This window comes from Falco biarmicus, chromosome W, assembly GCF_023638135.1.
Source record: "Falco biarmicus isolate bFalBia1 chromosome W, bFalBia1.pri, whole genome shotgun sequence".
Classification (NCBI taxonomy): domain Eukaryota; kingdom Metazoa; phylum Chordata; class Aves; order Falconiformes; family Falconidae; genus Falco; species Falco biarmicus.
Genome location: NC_079310.1, coordinates 20,774,391 through 20,780,390, shown reverse-complemented (window position 1 = coordinate 20,780,390; position 6,000 = coordinate 20,774,391).

Sequence of the window (6,000 nt, the reverse complement as noted above, 5' to 3'; positions counted from 1 at the left end):
ACTTTTATTGGTTTATATCCCAATCAAAACAATCTGATACAAAATGCTGTGCTAAAGCAGCTGTGAGAGAGGAGTGAGGGGAAAAAAGTGTGAGAGAAACAACCCTGCAGACACCAAGGTGAGTGAACAAGGGGAGGAGGTGCTCTAGGCACCAGAGCAAAGATTCCCGTGTAGCCCATGAAGGACCATGTTGGAGCATGTATCCGCCCTGCAGTGTGTGGAGGACCCCATGCAGGAGCAGATGGTGATGCCCTGAAGGAAGCTATGACTCAGTGGAGAGCTCATGCAGGAGGTTTTCTGGCAGGAACTGTGGCCCATGGGGGATCTCACTGGAGCAGTCTGTTCCTGAAGGACTGTATCCCATGGGAGGGACCCACGCTGGAGCAGGGGAAGAGTGTGAGGAGGAAGGAGCAACAGAAATAGTTATCAACTGACTGCAACCCCCATTCTCCATCCCTACTATGCCACTCGTGGGTGGAGGAGGTAGAAGAGTCAGGAGTAGAGTGAAGTGGAGCTTGGGAAGAAGTGGGAGGTAGGGGGAACTTGTTACTTTAGTGTTGTCTTCGTTTCTCACCATCCTACTCTATTTGCCTGTGATAGTAACTGGTAGAGTGATCTCTCTGTCGTTATCTTGACCCACAAGCTTTTTCATCTTATTTTCTTTCCCTGTCCTGTTGAAAGAGAGTGATACAGTGGCTGGGTGGTCATCTGGCCAGGGAAGGCCATTTACACAACAGTTGATCCACTCAACTCACACAGCCATTTAACTAAATCAAAGGCCACCAAGCAGTCCCCTTTGTGTTAAATTCAGCTTTCTTTCCAGTAGCTGTGGTCGCTCCCTATATTCTTCTCTGAGCTTCATGAAAGCCTTCTTCATTGTAGGTTTTTGTTGATCAGTCACACATATGAAGAAATTTTATACTTTGAAGCAAATCCTTTTTTTTATGTTAATTTACAAGGTTGTCACCTTGCACATCTGCAATTCTGAAAAAAAGCAAGTCCTTAGGGGCAATGCTTTGGTATCCATTTTAGTTCACCCTGCCATCCTGAATATTTTTCAAGGATCTTCGCACAGGAGTTAGCAGGGCTCATTGAAAGAGCTTTAAACTAGATTTGAAGGGGGAAAGGGATAAAACCAGATTTGCTAGAGACAAGATTGGGGGCCGCACACCAATGTTTGAGGGACAGTGTGCTACTGAGGTCCTTCAGTCTGCCATTTCAATGGAGGTAGGGGATGGAGGTCCATGCAGCAGCAAAGACGCAAGGGCTGTTGATGTTAGAAACCACAGAAGCGCCAGAGAATAGTCATGTAGGAATTAGGGCTTCTCCCCTTCTCCCCCCAAAAAGGTGGCAGGATCAACGGCCCAACTGAAGTGCAGCTACACCAATGCATGCAGCATGGACAACAAACAGGATGAGTTGGAAGCCACTGTGCAGCTGGAAAACTATGATATAGTTCCAATCATAGAAACATGGTGGAATGACTTTCACAACTGGAGTGCTGCAATGGATGGCTGTAAAATCTTCAGAAGGGATAGGCAAGGAAGGAGAGGTGGTGGGGTAGCTCTGTATGTTAGGGAGTGTTTTGACTGTCTAGAACTTGATGATGGTGACAGTGGGGTTAAGTGTTTATAGGTAAGAATCAGGAGGAAGGCCAACAAAGCAGATATCATGGTGGGAGTCTGTTATAGACCACCCAACCAGGATGAAGAGGCAGATTAAATATTCTACAAGCAGCTGGGAGATGTCTCACAATTGCAAGCCCTTGTTCTCATGGGGGACTTCATCTTACCAGATGTCTGCTGGAAATATGATACAGCGGAGAGGAAACAGTCTAGGAGGTTCCTGGAGTATGTGGAAGATAATTTCCTGACACAGCTGGTGAGTGAGCCAACTAGGGAAGGCACCCTGCTGGACCTGCTGTTTGTGAACAGAGACTGGTGGGTGATGTGATGGTTGGAGGTTGTCTTCAGCACAGCTATCATGATGATAGAGTTTTAAATTCTTGGAGAAGGAGAGTGGCTAGCAGAACTGCTATCTTGGACTTCTAGAGGGCAGACTTTGGCCTTTTTAGGAGCCTGGATGACAGAGTCCTGAAGGGCAAAGGAGTCCAGGAAGTCTGGACATTCTTCAAGAAGAAAATCTTAAAGGCACAGGAGCAGGCTGTCCCCATGTGCCAAAAGATGAGCCTGCAGGGAAGAGGACCGGCTTTCCCAAACAGAGAGCTTTGGCTGGAACTCAGGAAAAAAAAAGTTTACCTCCTTTGGAAGAAGGGGCAGGCAACTCAGGAGGACTACAAAGATGTCATGAGGTTATGCAGGGAGAAAATTAGAAGGGCAAAAGCCTAATTACAACTTAATCTGGCTAATGCACTAAAAGACAATAAAAATCATAGAATCATAGAATCATTTAGGTTGGAAAAGACCTTTGAGATCAAGTCCAACCGTTAACCCAGGACTTCCAAGTCCATCACTAGACCATGTCCCTAAGCACCACATCTACACATTTTTAAAACACCTCCAGGGATGGTGATTCCACCACCTCCCTGGGCAGCCCTTTCCAATGCTTGACTACCCTTCCAGTGAAGAAATTTTTCCTCATATCCAATCTATCTAAACCTCACCTGGTGCAACTTGAGGCCATTTCCTTTTGTCTTATCAATTGTTATCTGGGAGCGGAGACCTAGCCCCACCTTCCCTACAACCTCCATTCAGGTAGTTGTAGAGGGCAATAAGATCCTCCCTGAGTCTCCTTCTCCAGACTAAACAACCCCAGATCCCTCAGCTGCTTCTCATAAGACTTGTGCTCTAGACCCTTCACCAGCTTCATTGTCCTTCTCTGGACATGCTCCAGCACCTCTATGTCCCTCTTGAAATGAGGGGTCCAAAACTGAACACAGTATTTGAGGTGTGGCCTCACCAGTGCCGAGTACAGGGGAAAAATCACTTCCCTTGTCCTGCTGGCCACACTGTTTCGGATATAAGCCAGGATGCTATTGGCCATCTGGGCCACCTGGGCACACTGCTGGCTCACTTTCAACCGGCTGTCAACCAGCACCCCCAGGTCCTTTCCCACTGGGCAGCTTTCCAGCTACTCTTCCCCAAGCCTGTAGCGTTGCATGGGGTTGTTATGACCCAAGTGCAGGACCTGGCACTTCTCTCCTTGTTGAACCTCATTCAACTGGCCTCAGCCCATGGGTCCAGCCTGTCCAGATCCCTCTGCAGAGCCTTCCTACCCTCAAGCAGAACAACGCTCCATCCCATCTTGGTGTTGTCTGCAAACTTACTGAGAGTGCACTCAATCCCCTCTTCCAGATTGTCGATAAAGGTATTAAACAGGACTGGGCCCAATACTGAGCCCTGAGGAACACCATTTGTGACTGGTCACCAGCTGGATGTAACTCCATTTACTACCACTCTTTGGGCTCAGCTGTCCAGACAGCTTTTCAGCCAGCAAAGAGTACACCCGTCTAAGCCATGAGCAGCCAGCTTCTCCAGGAGAATGCTGTGGATAGGGAGGAGAATCAGGAAAAAGATAAAACTCATGGGTGGAGATAAAGGCAGCTTAATAGGTAAAGCAAAAGCCGTGCATGCAAGCAAATCAAACTAAGGAATTAATTCACTGCTTCCCATTGGCAGACAGGTGTTCAGACATCTCCAGGAAAGCAGGGCTCCATTACACATGATGGTTACTTGGGAAGATAAATGCCATTAACTGAATGACCCCCTGTCCGGTTTTCAGCTGGGATAGGGTTAGTTTTCTTCTTAGTAGCTGGTACAGTGCTGTTTTGGATTTACTATGAGAATAATGTTGATAAAAGATGTTTTTGGCTGTTTCCAATCAATGTTCATATAAAGTCAAGGACTTTTCAGTTTCTCAGGCCCTGCCAGGAAGAAGGCTGGGGTGGCACAAGTAACTGGGAGGGGACACAACTAGGACAGCTGACCCAAACTAGCCAAAGGGGTATTCCATATCACAGAATGTCATGCTGAGTTTATAAACTGGGGAGAGTTGGCTGAGGTCTACTGATCATTGCTTGGGGACTGACTGGGCATTGGTCAGTGGGTGGTGAGTAACTGTATTGTGCATCACTTGGGTTTTATTCCTCTCTTCCCTTTGGATTTTATTCCTCTCCCCTTCTCCCACCTTTTCATAAGAACTGCTGATGTTATTATTATTGTTACAATTATTATCCCCCCACCCTTTTTTTTATTATTATTATTAAATCTCTCTTATCTCAACCCTCAAGTTTTACATTCCTTCCTGATTCTCCTCCCTATCCCTCTGGGGAGTGGGAGGATGAGTGAGCGAGAGGCTGCATGGTACTTAGTTACTGGCTGGAGTTAAACCACAACACCCCCTTTTACTTCTTCTTCCCCCAGCTTTATATACTGAGCATGACATTCTATAGTACAGAATGCCCCTTTGACTAGTCCGGGTCAGCTGTCCTTGTTATACTCCCTCCCAGCTTCTTGTGCACCTGCTCACTGGCAGAGCATGGGAAACTTGAAAAGTCCTTGATTTAAAGTAAGCACTACTTAGCAACAAACAAAACATCAGTGTGTTATCAACATTATTCTCATACTAAATACAAAACAGCACTGTACCAGCTACTAAGAAAAAACCTTAACTCTATCCCAGCCAAAACTAGGACACTTACCTACATAATTTTTTCTCAGGTATATCAAAAGTAAACAAACCCAAATTTAGCCTGCAACCACAATTTTAGTGTTGCCTCATCCATTTTAGTCCTCCACAAAAGCTACCAAAACCAGAAGCTGAGGCTGCACACAGCTTTTCCAGTTTGGTATTATTGTTTGCTCAGCAGTTACTGCTACAGTACATCTGAAGGACAATATCTAGTATATTGAGAAGTAATCTCTATATCTAAGTCGCAGCTCTGTTTGCACTCTATTATGTAAAATATCTGAGTAACTTATCTGCCGTCTTAGATGACTGGTATCTAACTAGGCTAGAGCACAGGCAGATACAGGAGGAGAGTTTGGAAGTGGACAGTGATTTAGATGAAGGTGCCATGTGATAGAAAGCAAGGCATCTGATCCCTAGGCAAATCTGAGCCAGCAAACACTACCACTGAGATGAAAAGGCCTTAAAACAGCAAACACACACCTTGAATATGAAAGAAAACACATGCTGCTTCTGTGTAACCATTACACATGATGAAGCCCTGCTTTAGATTGCTAAACACCTGCCTGCCGATGGGAAGCAGTGAATTAATTCTTTATTTTGCATTGCTTGTGCACGCAGCTTTTGCTTTGAGTATTAAACTGTCTATATCTCAACCCATGAGTTTTTACGCTTTTACACTTCCAATTCTCTTCCCAATCCCAATGGGGGGGAGTGAGCAAGTGGTTGCGTGGTGCCTATCTGCCCACCAAGGTTAAGCCATGACAGCTCCCCAGCCCCATTCTGTCAGTGGGGGCACATTAGTGTACCAACAAATACCTTGTAGCACCTCATAAACAAGGCAATGGCACCTATACATTGCATGTATTGTTGCAAGCTATTTTCTTTGGTGACTCTGTGGTCAAGCTTTAGGGACTCTTTGAAAGATGCAGAGATATTTATTCTGTCAACAAACAGAGCAGATGGATCCTTCTGGCACCAGCCCAGGATATACAATGTGTTTTGAATGCTTCTCTGGAGCACAGGAAACTAGTGACAGGGACAAATGAGTCTCTGCAGAGAGCAATCCAAGAAGCAGACAAACTCAGAAGCAGTATTTGGCAGGCATGTTTGAGGTTAAGTTTAAGGAAGGAAGGGGTTAAGGGGTTAAGGAAACCCCAGGAAGGAAGGAAATCTAGAACATATCCAGCATGCTCATGTGTGGATAACTGGCTAGCTGAAAAGGGTCACATAGACATAGTCCAGCTGGCTGGACAAAAATGCACATCGCTCTCAGCTTATCTGAAGTAAAGCAAAATACACTGTCTTTGGCTGTCCTTGTTACACAGTAACAGGAAGATTTTGGTGGGAAAA